General features: G+C 42.2%; 1 protein-coding gene and 1 non-coding gene across 2 annotated transcripts in view; both read left to right on the top strand.

Annotated features, from left to right (window-relative positions):
• Window positions 1-22,308, top strand: part of MAP3K20 (mitogen-activated protein kinase kinase kinase 20) — a 763,073-nt gene that overhangs the window by 174,804 nt on the left and 565,961 nt on the right. The window lies entirely within an intron of this gene.
• Window positions 17,790-17,893, top strand: LOC126933295 (small nucleolar RNA U13). Its single transcript, XR_007718533.1, has one exon. It is a non-coding gene; the product is annotated as a small nucleolar RNA U13 (small nucleolar RNA).

Here is a 22,308-nt window from a genome sequence, read left to right as displayed (position 1 = left end):
CGTCCTGCACTCTGCAGTCCACGCGTGTAACTTTGGTGGGTGCCAGGGCGCGTTTCAAAGTCGTCCTGCAAGCTTGGCTGGGGCTCGGGGCTGCTCTCTGCGGATTCGAGGTCTGCAGGGCGGGTATCTTGACAAATCACATCCTCCTTCAGCTGGAGGATTCCAGAAAAGCAGAGCCACTTCCAGAGTCTGATTTTCTGGTTCACGACTGTGCTTCTTAAATGTACTGGGGGTCTGGATTGAATGCCAGGTGGCCGCAGGTGTCTTGAGGCCTCTTTAATGTGGCACCACAGGCAATCATGTCCGCTTCCTCCTCGGGACGCTCCCCTCTGCAGAAGTCGTCGGCACTGTGGATGCAGGTTCCTTTCCATCAGAACTTCCCGGTGAAGATTTCCTCTCTTCCGAAGTCCTGTGTGAGTTTTCTTTTATTTTGCCATTTCTTTGTCAAATTCTGGTTCTCATTATGTCTTCCACCGCCCTCGTCCCGTCTGAACAACTAGAACGGAGCTCAGGGCCTTCGGGAGCGGCGAAGCCCTAGGGCTGCGGGCGGCCAGGCCGGGCCTTGCCTTCCTGGGCCCCGGGCTTCCTGCGCCTCTCGCGGGCTATGCGCCGGCGTCCAAGGCGCCACCTTGCGGGGACAGCGGGCAGGGACTTCGCGGGCCCCGTGCCATTTTTCCAACAGCATGTGCTCACTTTGTCACATTTTGGTAATTCTCGCAATATTTCACATTTCCCACCATTATTTTATCTGTGTGATGATGATCAATGATCAGTGGTCTTTCACGTTACTATAGTAATTGGGGGAACCACGGAACCACGCCCATAACAGATGGCAAACTTGATTGATAAATGTGTGTATTCAGACAGCTCCACTCACGGGCTGCTTCTCCTCTCGTCTTATCTCCTGTCTTCTCCTCTCTTCCCGTCTCTTCTCCTCTCTTATCTTCTCTTGTCTCCTCTCCTCTCCTCTCCTCTTCTGTCTTCTCTCTTCTCCCCTTCCCTTCCCTCCCCTCCACTGTCCTGCCCTCCCCTCCCCTCTCTCTTTCTTCTTGGCCTCCCCATTCCCTGAGACAGAACAATATTGAAATTGGGCCAATTAATAACCCTATAGTAGCCTCTAAGTGTTCAAGAGAAAGGAAGATCTCACCTCTCTCACTTTAATCAAAAGCTATAAATGATTAAGCTTGGTGAGGAGGGCATGTTGGAAGCCAAGTTAGGCCAAAAGCTAGGCCCCTTGCACCAAACAGCCAAGTTGTGAATGCAAAAGAAAAGTTCTTGAAGGAAACTAAAAATGCTACTCTAGTGAGTACCAGAATGATAAGAAAGTGAAGCAGCCTTATTGCTGATATGGAGAAGGTTTGAGTGTTCTGGGGAGACTATCAAACCAGCCGTAACATTCCCTTCAGCCAAAGTCTAATCCAGAGCAAGGCCCTAACTCTCTTCAATTCTATGAAGGCTGAGAGACGTGGGGAAGCTGCAGAAGAAAAGTTTGAAGCTACTAGAGGTGGGTCCATGAGGGTTAAGGAAAGAAGCCATCTCCATAACACAAAAGTGCAAGGTGAAGCAGCAGTGCTGAGGGAGAAGCTGCAACAAGCTATCCAGAAGATCTAGTTAAGATCATTGATGAAGGTGGCTACCCTAAACAACAAATTTTCAATTTAGAAAAAAACAGCCTTCTGTTGGAAGAAGATGCCATCTAAAACCTTCAGAGTTAGAGAGGAGGAGCCAATGGCTTCAGGGCTCCAAAGGACAGGCTGACTCTCTCGTGAAGAGCTAACACAGCTGATTACTTTAAGTTGAAGCCAAGGCTCACATATTATTCTGAAAATCCTAGGGCCTTTAAAATTACACTAAATCTACTCTGCTTGTCCTTTATAAATAGAACAGCAATGTTCGGATGATAGCACATCTGTTTATATCATGGTTAACTGAATATTTTAAGCCCACTATTGAGATCTACTGCTCAGAAAAAAGTACTTCTTTCAAAATATTACTGCTGATTGACAGTGCACCTAGTCTCTCAAGAGCTCTAAGGGAGATGTACAAGGAGATTAATGTGATTTTCATGCCTGCTAACAACATCCATTCTGCAGTCCATGGATTCAGGAGTAGCTTTGACTCTCCAGTCTTATTTGAGAAATACATGTTATAAGGCTGTAGCTGCTATAGATAGTGATTCCTCTGATGTATCTGGGCAAAGTAAATAGAAAACCTTTTGGAAGGGATTCACTATTCTAGATGCCGTTAAGAACATTTGTGATTCATGGGAGGAGGTCAAAATATCAACTTGAACAGGAGTTTGGGTGTTGATTCCAACCTTCATGGATGACTTTGAGGGATTTAAGACTTCAATAAAGGAGATAACTGTAGATGTGATAGAAATAGAAAGGGAACTAGAATTAGAAATGAAGCCTGGAGATGTGACTGAATTGCTACAATCTCATGATAAAACTTGAACAGATGGGAAGTTACTTCTTAAGGATAAGCAAAGAAAGTGGTTTCTTGAGATGGACTTTACTCCTGATGAAGATGCTGTGAACACTGTAAAAATGGTTAAAAAAAAAAAAAAAGGATTTAGAATGTTACATAAACTTAGCTGATAAAGCAGCAGCAGGCTTTGAGAGGATTGGCTCCAATTTTGAAAGAAGTTATATTGTGGGCCAAATGCTATCAAACAGCATCTCATCATACAGAGAAATCTTTTGTGAAAGGAAGATTGAATCCATGTGGCAACCCTCATTGTTGTCTTATTTTAAGAATTTGCCATAGCCACCCCATTGTTCAGCAACCACCATCCTGATCAGTCAGCAGCCACCGATATTGAGGAAGACCATCCACCAGCAAAAAGATTACAACTCACTGAAGGCTCAGACAGTTGTCAGCATTATTTAGCAATAAAGTATTTTAAAATTAAGATATGTATGTTGTTTTTAAAAGACATAGCGCTATTGCATACTTAATAGACTACAGTATAAATATAACTTTTGTATGCATTGCAAAACAAAATTGTGTGACTTTCTTTATTGCAATATTCGTTTTATTGAAGTAGTCTAGAATCAAACTCACATATCCCCAATATATGCCTGTACATTGCTTTTGTTGCAGTGTGATAAATGGTGTTGTTTTTGCAGCAAGTAGCATTTTTGCTTCCTCAGGCAGGACCAAAAAGTTCAGAGATTTTTATTAGTTAAGGTAACAATGTGCCATGCTTCTTTCTTTCTTCATATACTTCCTTTATTTGCTGAAGCCTATCTTCCAGTAGCTTTCTAGAGTATTTGCAAGATACATTTATTGAGGTTTTGAATGTGTCTATTTTGCCCTTACACTTGATTATTTGATTGGGTTTAGAATTCTGAGAAAAAGTAAATTTTTCCTTAGAATTTGAAGAGAAGTCTCAGCACAACAGCTTTTCAGCAAGTCCAGACAGCAACTTGCTCTGGATTGCAGCCAGAGGACAGAGGGCTCTAGGAACAGTGCTGTTAAGGAAAAATAACAATTGAAAGTGTTTGAGCATTTGGGAAAATTATTGCCTAGACATTTCACAGCTCTGTTAAAGCATTTTGGGAAAAATAAAGGTACACAAATAATTAAACATCTTAAAAAGAGGCAGCTGTTAACTTCAGAGAAAACATAAGATTATACAAGAATGAAAACATCACAGTGAAGTATTTGGCTTAGCAGTGAATAATACTTAGATAGTCAAAATAAGGTAAATATTGATTATGGATTTAACCCAAAACTATATAGATACGTTGGGAGGATGAATTAAAGGGAAATTAGGCCAGGTGTGGTGGTTCACGCCTGTAATCCCAGCACTTTGGGAGGCCAAGGCAGGTGGATCACCTGAGGTCAGGAGTTCGAGACCAGCCTGACCAACATCGTGAAATCCTGGCTCTAGTAAAAATACAAAAATTAGCTGGGCATGGTGGTGGGCACCTGTAAATCCCAGGTACTCAGGAGGCTGAGTCAGGAGAATCACTTGAACCCGGGAGGCGGAGGTTGCAGTGAGGCAAGATTGCGCCACTGCACTCTAGCCTGGGTGACAGAGCAAGACGCTGTCTCGAGACACCGTCTTAAAGAAAAAGGGAAAGTAGAGGGAATCAGAGGGCTCAGCCAAAGAAGAGAAGTCTATAGGTCCTGTGTTACAGCAGCACATCACGATGATTCCTTGGAAGTATGGAAGTCATATAATGAATCACATAGAAATTATTCTGAGAATGAAGGGACCACTGGCAATCATTATTCTGAGACAACAGGTACAAACTGGAATTGATGGACAAACCAGATGTATGGTCACCCAAATTATAGGCATATTATTTTAAATGTAGAGGTAGATGCCAGACGAGACCAGTAATTCAGTTGGAAGTACCTGTCTCTAGGGAGTGGGATTGGTGTTAGGAGAGAGAGAAAGATAGGAGACTGTTGTTTTTTTAACATGAGTCTATTAGTACCATTTGATTTAAAATAATGCTTATGTATTATATTAAAATAAACTACAGATTAGATTAACATTGCCTAATGCTTTTTGATATAAACCAAAATGTTCCTCTTATGGCAAGAGGCCGTATAGAAGGACTCCTGGAATACTTACTTCCTATATTATTTATTTGATTCTTTCCCCAATTTAAGAAAGGTGCCACTGGAGGGAGAATAAGTACTAGGTCCTCTTCATCTCTGAAATAGGGCCTTGGCACAAAGTAGATGCTTATTTGTTATTGTTAATGAATAAAAGCAACATTCAGTAGCATTTTCAAAGGCAGAAAAGCCTTTGAGAGACCAGGTTTATCAGATGATATTTCCAAGTACAGGTGTAATGGCTTACCAGGCTTACCCTGAGTGGAGTTCATTAGAAGCGGGTCCTGCAGGCAAAGTGAAGCAGGGAGACCTTTTTTTTGTTTTTACAAAATATAGGTCTTAGAGCTTAGAGTGTACAGTGTTGACTCTCTCGCAGAGATTTTTTTTTTTTTTTTTTTTGAGACGGAGTTTCACTTTTGTTGCCCAGGCTGGAGTGCAATGGAGCAATCTCGGCTCACTGCAACCTCCACTTCCCGGAATTCAGGCGATTCTCCTGCCTCAGCCTTCCTGAGTAGCTGGGATTACAGGCATGCGCCACCACACCTGGCTAATTTTGTATTTTTAGTAGAGATGGGGTTTCTCCATCTTGGTCAGGCTGGTCTCGAACTTTAGACCTCAGATGATCCGCCCGCCTCGGCCTCCCAAAGTGCTGGGATTACAGGCATAAGCCACCACGCCTAGCCTGAGAATTCTTTAAGACAGTGGTACCTAAAGCAATAATAACTGAACATTCAAAAATCATAGCCTATAATGTGTGCCTTTATGGATAATGGTATGTTTTTTACTGCTGACTTGATGCTCATTAGTTTGTAACTTCCCTAAATTTTTATTCTCAAAGAAAATTTTAAGCCAACCATGATGACTTATGCCTATAAATCCAATGACTTGGGAACCTGAGATGGGAGAATTGCTTGAAGCCAGGAGTTCAAGACTAGCCTGGGCAACATAGACCCTGTCTCTAAAATTTTTTTTGAAAGATTAGTCAAGTGTGGTGGCATGCACTTGTAGTCCCAGCTGCTTGGGAAACTGTGGCAGGAGGAGCACTTGAGCCCAGGGGTTTGAGGCTACAGTGAGCTATGATGCCACTATTGTACTTCAGCCTGGGCAACAGGGCAAGACTCTGTTTCTTAACAAAAAAAATTTTTGTTGTTATTTGAGCAACAAGATGAAGTCATGAAGTCTTCAAGAAAGAAAGAACTGGAAGCATTTTCTTTTGGAAAACATTTTTATAACCTAATGTCCTATTGTTTCGAGGAGGGCTTGAATCAATGATGACCACCACAGGGTAAACAACTTGTTCAGAGTATTTGCAGTGAAATAGGACCAATAGACTGTGAAATTGCAGCTTATTGTATATTAACATGTGTCCTCTAAATTGAAGTTATAATGGAAAAAAATGGAGAGAGAAAGAAAAAAAAAAAGAATGGAAGCAAAACAGAAACAAGAAAGAAAAGAAGGCAATAACTCAGCAGATCTAGCTATTGGAAACCAGGTCGAACATAGATTAAATCTCTAACCTTACAGTTTTGGGGTTTTCTTAGCCTCTTCATTTAGAGCACACCTAAACTTAAGATTTTTTATTTTTTATTTAAGTAGAATTATCTGCCAAAACAGACACAAGAAATACCAAAACCAATCTTCTTAATTTGAAACCATTTTCCCTTCAATGCTTAAGAGAAAACTTAAATCAAGTTCATTTTTCTCAGTTGAGTTATTTTGTAAAACTTTTCTTGACCCCCAAGTTCAACCCCTAATATACCAAATTCCAGCCAGGTGCTTCTTCCATGCACCCTCTGTCACAGTCTTTATCACAATTGCATATTAGTAATTGTTTACTTGCCAGAATTTTTCCTGAATAGCAAGCTCTGGGAAGGAGCCATTCTATTTTGTTCATCATTGAATGCCCTAGGCTCAGTATTTGGGCATAGTGATGCTCAATCAATATTTACTGAATAAATGAATTGTACTTTTCTTTCTTTTTATTTTATTTTATTTTACTTTTTAAATAGAGACAAGGTCTCACTCTGCTGCCTAGGCTGGAGTACAGTAGCATGATCATAGCTCACTGCAACCTTGACACTCCTGGGCTGGTGAAGTGAATCCTCCCACTTCAGCCTTTGGAATAGCTGCGAGTACAGGCATGCACCACCATGCCCACTAATTTGTTTTTTTTTTTTTTTTTTTTTTTTTTTTTTTTGGTAGAGACAGGGTTTAGCTATGTTGACCAGGCTGGTCTTGAACTCCAGGCCTCAAGCACTTCTCTCCCTCAGCTTCCCAAAGTGCTGGGATTACAGATGTGTGCTACTATGCTTGGCCCTATTCTTTTTTACTTTATATCTACAGGAACCTGTTTGGAAACAATGTGCACTCCTTGAAAACTTGACTCCAATAGTAAATTCTGAATTTGGCAACTGGTCAAAACTCTCTAGCCCAAAGGGAATAAGACAATGGGTATTGTGACAGCTTATAGGCAACAGAGAGCTTAAGGCAGGTCTCAAGAGCAGCTACAGAGGGCCTGGGGCCAATTAGACAAAGGAAAAACCTGGGATTCTCATCAGGCTTTGACACTTCTCTCTCTTTTTAGTGACTGTTAGCTCATTCCCTAGCCTGTGAAGCAACGCAGGGGAAGTATAAATTATGGCAAGAAACCATACTCCATCTTTCACCTAGCAACAGGCTTAGTACATCTGGCTTTTTTCTGAGCTGTTGTGTGCTGCCTGCATATTGTGATCTCTCTTGTTTTGGACTGTAATAACTCTGAGAGCTTTTCTTTCTCTTTGGGAACAGCATGGTAGCAGTCATGTAAACTAGGCACAGTATTTAATTTATTGGGAATGAAAGTTGTGCCCACAGAGGAAAGGAGTGAAAAGAAGTTAAGCGATGCTGTGAACCAGGGACAAAGTCCTTATTATTCCATAATGCCACCCAGTCCCAGTGAAGCTGATAATTCTCACCACTAATAGTGGATATGCACATTATGGAGCTTTATTTTATTATTTATTTTGAATTTTGTTTTTGCAGTGGGGATAGACTTGTACCAGTTAATTAGTGTTCTCTTTTCTAATTCCCTTGTGAGACTTGGCATGCATCTGAGAGGCAGTCATTCCTAATCATGGGATAGAAAATGAGTTATCAGCACCTACATGCATTGAGTACCCCTCTCAGCTTCTGTCATTCATTCATTCATTCAACAAATATTCACTGAGCACCTATTATGGGGCCAGGCATTATTCTAAGTGCTAGGGAAACAACAGTATGTAAAGTAGACATGATGTTCTGGTTGCAGAAGATAGACAAAACACATAATAAATAAGTAAATTATACATGTTCAGAGGTGATTGGTGGTATACAGAAGGAAAATCAGGGTAATGGGCATGAAGAGTGTCAGTGGGCAAGGTGGGGAATTGCAATTTTACTTATTAGTTATTATTTTTTGATGGTGTCTTGGTCTGTTGCCCAGGCTGGAGTGGAGTGGTACCACCTCTGCTCACTGCAACCCCCACTTCCCAGGTTCAAGCGATTCTCATGCCTCAAACTCCTGATAGCTGGGACTATAGGCGCTCGCCACAACACCCAGCTAATTTTTGTATTTTTAGTAGAGATAGGATTTTACCATGTTGGCCAGGCTGCTCTTGAACCCCTGACCTCCAGTGATCTGTCCGCTTCGGCCTTCCAAAGTGCTGAGGATTAAAGGCGTGAGCTACTACGCCCAGCCAGGAATTACAATTTTAAACGAGCAAGCCGATGTAGGCCTTATTGAAAGCTGACATTTGAGCAAAGGCTTGAAAGTGATAAGGAAGTCAATTCTGCCAGTATCTGGAAGAAGAGATTCCAGCCAGATAGAGACCTGGAGGTGGAACTATGGCCAGCATGTCTGAGGAACAACAAGGAGGCTGTGTGGCTTGAGTAGAGAGAGCAGGGGGAGAATAGGAGAGGACATCAACAAAGTGATGAAGGCTCAGATGGTACTGGGGCATGGAAGCCCTTCTCAGGGCTTTTTCTGAAGGTGAAATGGAGAGCCCTGGAAGTCTGTGGGCAGAGGAGTGACCTGATCTGATGTGTGTTTCAAAGTCTAGCCACTGCAGTGAGAATGATCCCTAGGGAGTATGGCAGAGATGTCCAGCAGACTGCCAAAATCCACGCTCCTTCCTCCACAGTGGGGAGTTGCCAGTGGAAGCAGCTGGCCAACCAGGAACCACATTTCCTGTCCTCTGCATGCAGGTGTGGTCATGTGACTAGAAGACAGTAGAGTGGCCATAGGCTGAGAAAGGAATGAGTATGTGGTAGAGATCTGCTTTGCAGACCTGAACCCAGCCCACACTGTTACATAAGAAAGGAATAAACTTCTTGTTCCTGAAACTACTGAGATTTGGAGGTACTTTTGTTGTGGAAATCTAGCCTACCCTAACTAAGACAAAGGCCAAGAGTGAAATTTAGAAGATCAATGGGGAGGCTGTTGCAATAGCCTAGGTAAGAAATGGTGGTGGCCTAGAAAAAGGCATTAGCAGTGGAGTTAGCACAAAATAAAGAGGCTGGACCATGAATATAGTTTGAAGGTAGAGCCTACACACTTTCATGACAAAAAAAGGAGAGCTGTTTGATTTCATGGTTTTTGTGCTGATACCTTATAAGGTTGAGGAAGTCAGGTGATGGAACAGGCTTGAAGGGGTCTACTTGGAGTAAAGTTTGGATTGTGTGCTTTTAAAAAATCTTTTAAAGAGGCTGGGCACGGTGGCTCACACCTGTAATCCCAGCACTTTGGGAGGCCAAGGTAGGCAGATCACAAGGTCAGGAGATCGAGACCATCCTGGCTATCACGGTGAAACCCCGTCTCTACTAAAAATACAAAAAAATTAGCCGGGCACGGTGGCAGGCACCTGTAGTCCCAGCTACTCGGGAGGCTGAGGCAGGAGAATGGCATCAACCCAGGAGGTGGAGCTTGCAGTGAGCCGAGATCACACCACTGCACTCCAGCCTGGGCGACAGAGAGAAACTCCATCTCAAAAAAACAAAACAAAACAAAAAACTTATAAAGAAATGAGTTTTAATTGGCTAACAGTTCTGCAGGCTGTACAGGAAGCATGGCACTGGCATCTGCTCAGCTTCTGGGGAGGCCTCAGGAAGCTTCTAGTCATGGCAGAAAGTGAAGGGGGAGCGGGTGTCTCACATGAGCAGAACAGGAGCAAGAGTGGGATGTGTTAAATTTGAGATGTTAATTCATCTCCAAGTGGAGATGTTGAATAGATACATGGATATATACATTTGAAGTTTAGGAGGATGTCTTCCCAGGGATGTTAATTTGGAGTCAGTAATGCATGAATTATATTTAAAATCATGGAATTAGATTGGGACTACTGTGGGGATGAGTAAAGTTACAAAATAGGTCAAAAGATTGAGGCCTAGATGACTTCATCTGTAAGAGGTTGGGGGCTGGGCCCGGGGGCTCACACCTGTAATCCCAGCACTTTGGGGAGGCCGAGGTGGGCGGATCACAAGGTCAGGAGATTGAGAACATCCTGGCTAACATGGTGAAACCCTGTCTCTACTAAAAATACAAAAAATTAGCTGGGCATGGTGGCGGGCGCCTGTAGTCCCAGTTACTTGGGAGGCTGAGGCAAGAGAATTTTGTGAACCCGGGAGGTGGAGCCTGTAGTGAGCTGAGACCACAGCACTGTACTCCAGCCTAGGCGACAGAGTGAGATTCTGTCTCAAAAAAAAAAAAAAAAAAAAAAAGAGGTTGGGAAAATAGGGAGAAACCAGCAAAAGTGACTGAATGGGAGCAACCAGTCAGAAAGAATGAAAACCAAGAGAGTGGTGTTCTGGGAAACACTGACCTGTTATACTTAGATGTTCAGACCTCCATGCTGCATACCAGGGCCTACAGCCCAGAGGAAGACTGGAATGGTTCTTTGTCTTTTAGAAGCAGGAGAAATACGTATAAACTAGAGACATTATGATGAGAGCAACCCTGGAGGCATAGCAGAGGCCCAGGAAAGATATTTTATAGCTGAGAATACCCTGGCAGCAGCAGTGGTAAGTTGGGAAATATTTGGATTCCATTTTTTGATAGGGAGGAGAGAGATATATTTTTTAAGCAATGGTGATAATCATTTCTATTTTAGAGAAGGAACTGGGCTGGGTGCAGTGGCTTATGCCTGTAATCCCAGCACTTTGGGAGGCTCAGGCAGGCAGACTGCTTGAGCTCAGGAGTTTGAGACCAGCCTGAGCAACATGGTGAAACCCCGTCTCTACAAAAAAATTAGCCAGGTGTGGTGGTGCATGCCTGTGGTCCCAACTACTTGGGGGACTGAGTTGGAAGGATTGCTTGAGCCTGGGAGGTGGAGATTGCAGTGAGCTGAGATTGTGCCACTGCACTCCAGCCTGGGTGACAGAGTAAGACCCCATCTCAAAATAAAATAAAATAAAGAATAGAGAAGTAACTGGTGACAGGAAGTGGGCTAGATTTTGGGGAGAACATAAAAACTTTGTAGGTATTTACAAGACCAGTAAACCAAGCTGGAGATGAGTCAGTCCTCTTAAGTGGCCTTGGGATCAGTGCCTCAGTGACTTTAATCAAGCTGGGATCAAGGGGCTGACTCTGAGTACAAACCTTCCCTCCAAACCTGGTCCTTTACTTGTATCTTCAATCTCAGCAAGGACATCATTATCTACTCAGTTGCTCATGCCAGAATCTACTAGTTGTTTTTAACACCTTCCTCCCCTTCACCCCATGTTCAGTCATTCACCAATTGCTGATGATTTTGGCCTCCTAAATATCTCTCAAATTTGTCTACTCCCCTCCACAGCTGATATGGTTTGGCTCCGTGTCCCTACCCAAATCTCATCTTGAATTGTAATCCCCTCATGTTGAGGGAGGGACCTGTAATCCCACATGTCAAGGGAGGGAGGTGATGGGGCAGTTTCCCTCATGCTGTTCTTGTGATAGTGAATGAGTTCTCATGAGATCTGATGGTTTTATAAGTGTTTGGAAGTTCCTCCCTCACTTTTGTCTTTCCTGCCAGATTGTAAAGAAGGTGCTTGCTTCCCCTTTGCTTTCCGCCATGATTGTAAGTTTCCCAAGGCCTCCCCTGCCTTGGGAACTGTGAGTCATTTAAACCCCTTTCCTGCAAAAATTACCCAATCTCAGATATTTCTTTATAGCAGTGTGAATACGGACAAATACAACTGCTCTACTCACCTAAGCCACTCCAATAGGTTCCTGACTGGCCTCTTCAAAATGGTCCCTGAAGGTCTCCTCTATTCATAGACCACAGTAGAGGCAGGGGGAGCTTTTAAAGTAGAAACCTTATCACCTCATTTCCATATTTTCCCTTTCTCCTGGATTAAAATCCTGAGGCTGACCTTCAAGGCTCTGCACGTTCTGATTTCTACATACTTCACCAGCTGTGCACAAAGAAACATCATTTACTGACTGAATGAATAAACCATAGACTAAGACACAGCCTCACTTTGGGTAAGTCACATAAATATTCTAAGCCTCATTTTCCTCATTTGTAAAATGAAAATTATTATTTTCCTCACTGGGATTTGCTAAGTTAAACAATAAGCTACCACATTAATAAAATATGAGTGTTTAGCATTGCATACTATAATTGATCATTGCAAATATGCCAAATCAGCACTTAGCACATAACCTGATAAATGCACCCAATACATGTTGTATTGTTCATGATAAATCAGCACTTTGGGGTTCTAATGATCTTAGGTGACTTTTTGTTTCTATCAAATTACCTCCAAAATTCCATACCACCTCATTCAATGCTGAACAGACAGCTGCACATGGTTATTTTCAGCATTGTATTGCTGTTCAAAAAATCTTCGTTGTCTCCAATGCTTATGAAATCCAGTTTAAATTCCTGTTTTGCATTCACATTTCCAATTTTGTTCAACATACATCCTATGATCCTGAGAAATCAATCCCAAACAAAATTTACGGGGTTTCTACAAAATTCCAGGAGCTGTGTTAACTGCTGGATATTTAAATTTAACCACTGAAACCTTGTATGATGTAGTTTCACCACTGAAGTGCTATTTCATTTAAAGAAACAGAGTCTAAGTAGGCCAAAATATCATAAAAAAGGAATTTCACTCTTTACTAAAGTCTCTCAAAGGATATCAACAGGAATCGTGGCCCTAGAAACACAGCCCAGCACCTGTGGCAGCCATGGAGATACACTGCTAAGATCTCCCTTTGAGAGGTGAAGTCAGCTGGACTTCCTGGGTCGAGTGGGGACTTGGAGAACTTTTCTTACAAGAGGTTTGTAAAATGCACCAATCGGCGCTCTGTAACTAGCTAGAATTTTGTAAAATGCACCAATCAGTGCTCTGTAGCTAGCTAGAGGTTTGTAAAATGGACCAATCAGCACACTGTAAAATGGGTCAATCAGCACTCTGTAAAATGGACCAATCAGCGCTCTGTAAAATGGACCAATTAGCAGGACATGGGCAGAGACAAATAAGGGAATTAAAGCTGGCTACCCTAGCCTGCAGCAGCAACCTGCTCAGGTCCCCTTCTATGCTGTGGAAGTTTGTTCTTTTGCTCTTCACAATAAATCTTGCTGCTGCTCACTCTAGGTCCGTGCCACCTTTAAGAGTTGTAACGCTTACTGCAAAGGTCCGTGGCTTCATTCTTGAAGTCAGCAAAACCAGGAACCCACTGGAAGGAACCAACTCCAGACACATCTTGATCTAAATCCATCTATCCATCTATGTATGTATGTATGTATGTATGTATCTAGATCCAAATAAGATTGCTATTGTAAAACAACTAAAATGAACTTAATAACCACATACCATCTGTCTTCGATATCATCTTTAAAAATCACACAACTTTTTAGGAAGAGAATAATATATGCACTACTGTTTTATGTAAAAATTTTTAGGAATATAAGCACTTTTTGTATGGTTGAACTCATTCATAAGAAGTATTTAAGCTTGTTTTGAAATAATAATACCCATATAAACTAACAATATATTATACAGTAATATAATATATAGAAGTTGTAAAGAGAAAAATATAAATTAATGAACTCTATTTCCTGCCTCCTTCCCGAATATATTTTACTTGATTTTAATTGGAATCAGCCCAATTACTAATGAGGTTGAACATCTTTTTATATGTTTATTGTCTATATTGTTTCTTCTCTATAAAATACTAATTCCTGTCTTTCCCTATTTTCCTATGAGGTTATCGTTTCTTATTGACTTAAGAAGTTTGTGTGTGTGTGTGTGTGTGTGTGTGTGTGTGTGTGTGTGTGTTTTTAAAACGTATTCTGGGTTATACTGCTTTGTTGTTAAATACATCACAAATACTTCTCTGATATGTGTCCTGTCTTTTTACATTTTTAGGGCATCCTCCAAGTTTTCCTGGGGATATTAGAAGAGGGAAGTTAGAAGGATGAACTATAGCTCCTGTTCCTGTAGTTGGTCTCAGGGTCACACTTCATACTCATCCTCTTTTTCCCGTTATCCATTCTAAATCCCCACCCCTCAACTTCAGCTATCACCTCATCAAGGCATGGTGGATTACATGGTGGTGTTTCCCAAACCTTCATTCCAAGGGGTCTGAGCGCTTGGTTTATCATATCTTTCTCAGGCTGGGGTTGCTATAAATGTCTACAGTTACAACTGGGCAAGGGAATAGCAGGAGGTGTCCAAGTGGATTATTTGGGTTCACACATATTCCTCTCTGCCTGCATTGTGTAAAATCAGCCTGACCTTCTCTTGCTATTGGGAGTCAATTGACCCTGACTAGATGGGGACTCCTTTTCTTGCCTGCTGCCCACTGAACACAAATACTTCCAAGTGAGCTGGCTGCAGCCATAGCTTGCATTTCAGTGGGAGCCTTACCAAGTCCCCCTGCACAGGGATCCCCTTTTGGAAGCAAGGACTTCCAACCCTGCAAAGCCCAGAATTGTGGGCACAGGAAGCACATAATCCCATAGTGGGTCAATTAAGATTGATGGTAATTGGGACTACTTTTGCTTTCACCCTTGGTTCCCAGACACATGTATTTTTCCTTGAGAGGACACACTGCCATAGAGTTCTCTATTTAAAACATGTAGGATGGGATAGCATCTATCCCTGCAGAGTATGACCTCTGAGCATTCCAGCTGATCCTTTGGTAGGCTGTTGTAGTCTTTCATGAAGCAGCTCCTTCTGGATTGTGCCAGAAGTATGTGATATGTATGGATGGATGTGTGTGATCCCACTCCCATACCTCCTGCACTGTGTAGTAAGAGCCCTGGTCAGATGCTCTTTGTGTGGGATCCCAGAGCACCAATGTTGAAATCCTTAGCAATTAGGTTAACTACCTTGTGCCAAGGATTATTGTGCCTGATGTTTCCCTCATGACTGGGTCCTCCTTGCCAGCTGGGTGGTGTATGAACCAGTCCCAAGCACCATCTTACCAACTGACTTGGACCACTCTTGGTACCACTTGTGTTAGTTTGCATCCTCTAAGGAGCAGACATCAAGGTGGGATTTGATATGCAACCAGCATTCAAAATGCTTATGAAGGATAAAGGAGGAGAGAGCAGTAAGATGCAGAAGAGCCTTCAGACCATTTGCAGGTCTAATATCTGGGAAAGGAGAGATGGAAGGAAGATAGGGAGAGCCTTAGCCTCAGTGCACTCCTCTAGCACCCCTACTTAGGCGATTCACTGGCTGAGTGCAACCCAGAGTAAGCTTGGCCTCAGTGTGAACACTGTGTTGAAACCCACATGGCAGCCAGAGGCTGTCAGTCAACTCTGTTCCCCACAGCAGCTTCTGCTGAAGGTGTGTCCAGAGTTGGTTCCTTCCAGTAGGTTCGTGGTCTCGCTGACTTCAAGAATGAAGCCACAGACCTTCACAGGGAGTGTTACAGCTCTTAAAGGTGGCATAGACCCAAAGAGTGAGCAGCAGCAAGACTTATTATGAAGAGTGAAAGAACAAAGCTTCCACAGTGTGGAAAGGGACCCGAATGTGTTGCCACTGCTGGCTAGGATGGCTGGTTTTTATTCCCTTGTTTGTCCCCGCCCATGTCTTGCTGATTGGTCCATTTTACAGAGTGCTGATTGGTCCATTTTACAGAGCACTGATTGGTCCATTTTACAGTGTGCTGATTGGTCCATTTTACAAACCTCTAGCTAGTTACAGAGCACTGATTGGTGCATTTTTACAGGGCACTGATTGGAGCATTTTACAAACCTCTTGTAAGAAAAATTCTCCAAGTCCCCTCTTCAAGGAGAACTAAAACCACTGCTCAAGGAAATAAAAGAGAACACAAACAAATGGAAGAATATTCCATGCTCACAAATAGGAAGAATCAATATCATGAAAATGGCCATACTGACCAAAGTAATTTATAGATTCAATGCCATCCCCATCAAGCTACCAATGACATTCTTCACAGAATTGGGAAAAACTACTTTAAAGTTCATATGGAACCAAAAAAGAGCCCGCATTGCCAAGACAATCCTAAGCAAAAAGAACAAAGCTGGAGGTATCATGCTACCTGATTTCAAACTATACTACAAGGCTACAGTAACTAAAACAGCATGGTACTGATACCAAAACAGATATATAGACCAATGGAACAGAACAGAGGCCTCAGAAAAAACACCACAATCTACAACTGTCTTATCTTTGACAAACCTGACAAAAACAAGAAATGGGGAAATAAATCATTTAATAAATGATGCTGGGAAAACTGGCTAGCCATATGTAGAAAGCTGAAACTGGATCCCTTCCTTACAGCTTATACAAAAATTAATTCAAGACAGATTAAAGACTTAAATGTTAGACCTAAAACCATAAAAACCCTAGAAGAAAACCTAGACAAAACCATTCAGGACACAGGCATGGGCAAGGACTTCATGACTAAAACGCCAAAAGCAATGACAACAAAAGCCAAAATAGACAAATGGGATCTCATTAAACTAAAGAGCTTCTGCATGGCAAAAGAAACTACCATCAGAGTGAACAGGCAACCTACAGAATGAGAGAAAATTTTTGCAATTTACCCATCTGACAAAGGGCTAATAGCCAGAATCTACAAAGAACTCCAACAAATTTACAAGAAAAAAACAACCCCATCAAAAAGTGGACAAAGGATATGAACAGACACTTCTTAAAAGAAGACATCTTTGCAGTCAACAGACACATGGAAAAATGCTCATCATCACTGGTCATCAGAGAAATGCAAATCAAAACCACAATGAGATATCATCTCACACCAGTTAGAATGGCAATCATCAAAAAGTCAGGAAATAACAGATGCAGGAGAGGATGTGGAGAAATAGGAACACTTTTACACTCTTGGTGGGGGTGTAAATTAGTTCAACCATTGTGGAAGACAGTGTGGCAAGTCCTCAAGGATCTAGAACTAGAATTACCATTTGACCCAACAATCCCATTACTTGGTATATACCCAAAGGATTATAAATCACGCTACTATAAAGACACATGCACACATATGTTTACTGTGGCACTATTCACAATAGCAAAGACTTGGAACCAACCCAAATGTCCATCAATGATAGACTGGATTAAGAAAATGTGGCACATATACACCATGGAATATTATGCAGCCATAAAAAAGGATGAGTTCATGTCCTTTGCAGGGACATGGATTAAGCTGGAAACCATCATTCTCAGCAAATTATCACAAGGACAGGAAACCAAACACCGCATGTTCTCACTCATAGGTGGGAATTGAACAATGAGATCACTTGGACACAGGGCAGGGAACATCACACACCAGGGCCTGTTGTGGGGAAGGGGACTGGGGGAGGGATAGCATTAGGCGAAATACCTAATGTAAATGATGAGTCAATGGGTGCAGCAAACCAACATGGCACATGTATACCTATGCATCAACCCTGCACGTTGTGCACATGTACCCTAGAACTTCAAGTATAATAATAAATACATAAATAAGTCGCCACTCAACCCAGGAAGTCCAGCTGGCTTCACCTCTCAAAAGGACACTGGTGAAGTTACCCTTGGTTTTCCTGTTTGTTTTTAAAAGCAGACTATTTTTTAGAGCATTTTTAGGCTCTCAGAAATATTGAGCAAGAGGTAAAGAGACTTCCAATATGCATTCCTGCCCACATATAGACATAGCCTTCCCAATTGTCAACATCCCATAGCACAGGGGTACATTTATTACAATTGATGAACCTACATTGACACATCAATATCGTCCTGAAGCCATCCTTTTGTAGTTAATAAGCATGATGATTCAGTGTTCACATGCATGTCTGGGATGTGCCGCCCCCAAACCTTGTTAGGACATTGGCACATTACCCGTCTGACATGAAGAAATATACATAGCACTCAAAATCCATAATTTACATTAGAGTTCTCCTTGGTTTTGTACATTCTAAGGGCTTGGACAAATGTGTAATGACATGTATTCACCATTATAGAATCATTACAGAGTAGATTCACTGCCCTAAAAATCCTCTGCTCTGCCTATTCATCCCTCCCTCTCTCCTAACCCCTGGCAACCACTGATCTTTTTGCTATCTTCATAGTTTTGCCTTTTCCAGAATGTCATATAGTTGGAATCATACAATATTTAGTTTTTTCAGACTGGTTTCTTTCACTTAGTAAGAGGCATTTGAAGTTCCTCCATGTCCTCTCATGGCTTGATGGCTCATTTTTCTTTAGCACTAAATAATATTCCATTGTCTGGATGTACCACAGTTTATGTATTCATTCATCTACTGAAGGACATCTTGGTTATTTCTAAGTTTTGGCAATTATGAACAAAGCTGCTATAAACATCCATGTGTGGTTTTTGTGTGGACATAAGTTTTCAACTCCTTTGGGTAAATACCAAAGAGTTGGATAGTATAGTAAGAGTATGTTTAGCCTTATAAGAACCTTGGCATATTTTTTAAACAGACAGCTGGATTTCTCCCCTTTGGCCAAGAATCCTACATTGGAGCACTTGAAAAGGCATCAGTGACACTTTATAATCAGCCTGCCCATGCTTGATGGCAACCAATATAGGCATTCAGAATTATGTAACCTTTGGTGCAGTGGAGAGGGATGCATCCAAGGATAAGTACACAGACTTCCTGGCACTAGAAATATTCTATGTCTTAACCTGCATGAAGGGAACATGAAAATTGGTTTTATTATTCTTTATACCATGTATAAATTATGTATTTTGGTATCGATGAGGAAATATATCATACAAATAAAAATTTTTAAAGGCTCAAATACAAGGTACTGGTGGCTCTGGGATTATACAATAGTAGTTTACAACCTTTGTATGTTTTACCCGTATTTTCAAAGTTTAGAACTTTTTGCTGTTCACTTTAACAAGACACTAAGTATGTCTGCAAGAATCACACTCCTTAAGTGTAATAGGCTGTTACTGAACTAAACTGGGTCAATCTGCCCATGTGCCATGGAAGGCCAAATACTGAAGCACCAGGCTTTTGTAGAGAGAAGAGTTTATTACAAGCTGCTGAGCAAGGAGACAGGAATCTGCCTCAAGTCTGTCTCCCCAGGTTGGGGGCTAGGGCAGGTCTTATAGGGAGAGGGTAATGAGGCATGTAGTGATTGGATCTTGCAATGAGGTGATGCTGGGAGCTGTGATCTGACTGGATCTTGCCATGATGTGATGCCAGGGCGCTATCTGATTGGATCCTGCCATGTGGCATCTGCATTTAATTTGGTCTGGGTGTGATCTGATTGGATCATGCCACATGGTATCTGCATTTAATTTGGTCCCCATATTCCTTGGTCCGAGCACATAGTTTCCACCTGTGGTTGCACACTTGGTTCACCTGGGGATAATCAGGTTATGTAACTTGCACCCATGGCAACTGAAAACCAACTCACCATTTTATTACACAAAGTTCAACCAGATTGGGTTGGTTCTGCCGTTACAGCTTCACAGAATCTGCAAAAGCATCCACAGTAATCACTCTGTTTTCCAAGTCACCCTTTAGCACCCACTGGGTGGTGTTTGACAGAGGTGTCTACCTGACCAGATTTATGCTTCAGTCAAATCTGGATCCTCCTGGAGGACCAGCTCACCCCACAGTGAGCCTCTTCCTTTGCACCAAGTTCTGCTCTCACCTCCTATGCCCGTGGCTTGCTCAGCCCCATCTGACACATCACTGTGGTGATAGGAAAAATACATTTTACACGTGAGTCAGAATGTCCATATGCCCTGGGAAGTGTTGATGGCACACTGGCTGGAAGCCATTGGCTCATAAACTCATGAGTCACTGCAGCAGCTCTGTGCAGAAAAGTCCGCAGCGTGGGAATGGTGAGGAGAATCTGCTTGAGTGGTATTGCCTAAGCTGGAATTCTGGCTTTGCCATTTACTGAGTGGGTGACCTTGGGCAAGATACTTGACTATGCTTTCATTTTCTTTTCTATAAAGTGGTAATAATGTTAGCATACCTAGTTCATAGGGTTGTTATGAAAATTAAATGATTTGGTATATGTAAAATGCTTAGAAGGTACCTGGTACCTGATGCTATATGAGTGTTCAATTTTTTTTTTTGTTTGTTTGTTTCTATGCCATTAGAGTAGCTCCATTTAAGTCCAAATGGCAAATGGGATGGGGTCAGAGTTGGGCAGAGGACAAACCTGCTTTTTGCTTTTCTAAGCCTTGAAGCTGTAACAAAGAACCAGACTCTATTTTGACTGCTGACAGCTCTGGAGCTGCCCCTCTTCCTCTTCCCCTTGTGCTCCACATCTGAGCAAGCTGATAAGAAAGCCCATATTCCCCTCTCTTGGTTCCCATAGGAAGCTCAACCCACACAGGCCTCTTCTCTTATGCAGGAACCTCTAACCCAGCCCACTCCTTAACTACAATAAAGGCCAAGACTGCTCTCCCCTCCTGGCTTTCCCTTAAGATCCATTTTTAGACCTTCTCGGGAGCCTACTGTGCTCTCCCCAGCAAGCCTTATTATGTAAGAAGTAAACCTCCTCATACCCTTTTGCTTCCTGTGTAGTCAGGATATCCAAAAAAATGTTTGGTGTGTGTGTGGGGTGTTCCACCTCCGTGTGGTGACCACAGCAGAGAGGCATGGGGCCGGGAGACGGAGGGGTGCAGAAAGCTACTCTTTCTCTTTCCTTACTCTTCACCATAGGAAATGAATTCCCAGTCTCCAAAGTAAAGACGTCAGGATCCATAGCATTGAGGGAAGAGAACTGCATTTCATACTTCCTTTAAGTAAGGTTCTTGCACTGCCCTGATGCAATGTCCATGTGGTTACACAAGAGACTACCCAAGAATTTAAGAGTGTAGTGGTCCTTTTGTTTTTATAGAAGCCATTAGGATCTTACTTCTTCATGGAGCTAAAAAGGAATGGAAAATAGAAAATAAAAGAAATACAGCAGGTCCTCAAATAACATTCAACATTGTTTCATTATAACATTGATGAGAAAAAAGAAATCAATTCCTGCCAGAACCACTGTCTGTGTGGAGTTTGCACGGACTCTCCCTGTCTGTGTGGGCGTTCTCCAGGCATTACAGTTTCTTCCTACATCTCAAAGATGTGCTAGTTTGGTGAATTGGTGTGTCTAAGTCATCCCAGTCTGAGTGAGTGTGGCTGTGAGTGCATCCTATGATGGAGTGTCATCTTGTCCAGGGTTGGTTCCCACCTTGCACCATGAACTGCAGGGATAGACTCTGGCCACTCTTGGTCCTGAACTAGAATGATTAGGTAAATAATTATCTTACTTGTTTTTATTAATCTTTCTTAAATGTATACATAGCTCTCATTTATTTCAATATTTAATATTAGAAGTGTTTTAGTCTTTATGTAAAAGTCTGGTAGGCTGGGCATGGTGGCTCACACCTGTAATTCCAGCACTTTGGGAGACCAAGGTGGGTGGATCACTTGAGGTCAGGAGTTTCAGACCAGCCTGGCCAACATGGTGAAACCCTATCCCTACTAAAAAATATAAAAATTAGCCAGGCATTGTGGTGTGTACCTGTAGTCCCACCTCCTTGGGAGACTGAGGTGGCAGAATCACTTGAACCCAGCAGGCAGAGCCTGCAATGAGCCTAGATCACGCCACTGCGCTCCAGTCTGGGTGACAGAGTGAGACCCTGTCTCAAAAACAAAACAAAACAAAACAAAAAACAAAAAAACCAAAACAGTTTAGTGATGTTTTTGTGACCAGAAATATGCCGTAGGAACTTAACTCTTGTTTATATTAACTAGTCTATGGTGTAATTGGTTTTGTTATATGTTGTTTTGCTTAAAGTCACAGTTTCTAAGAACCTATGGATGCCATACTGTGCTCCATCACACTGTAAGGAAAAAGGAGGGAAGAGAGCAAGACAGAGGACTTAACTCATATATTGAGGACCTACTGCACGCCTGGCCCTGTGTTCTGCCCTCTTGTCATGCACACAACATAGACAACAGTCTATGGGGTAGAGATTACAATTCCCACTTAACAGATGGGGAAAGTGAAACTCAGGCAGGCTAAATAAATTACCTGTGGTAGACAGACTCTCAACTCCCCTACACCTCCCCCATCCTGCTTTCCAGTGTTCAAACCTTTATGTAAGCCCCTCTCCTTGAGCATGGATGGGATCTGGGACTTGCTCCCAATCAATAGTATATGGCAAAGGTGATAGATGCCACTCCCGGAATTATGTTGCATTATATAAAACTCCATCTTACTAGGAGACTGCTCTAGAGACTCTCCTTGCTGGCTTGATGAAGTGCTTATGTTGGGAAAAGC

This window comes from Macaca thibetana, chromosome 12 (assembly GCF_024542745.1).
Source record: "Macaca thibetana thibetana isolate TM-01 chromosome 12, ASM2454274v1, whole genome shotgun sequence".
Classification (NCBI taxonomy): domain Eukaryota; kingdom Metazoa; phylum Chordata; class Mammalia; order Primates; family Cercopithecidae; genus Macaca; species Macaca thibetana.
This window is presented reverse-complemented; position numbering and strand designations above follow the sequence as displayed.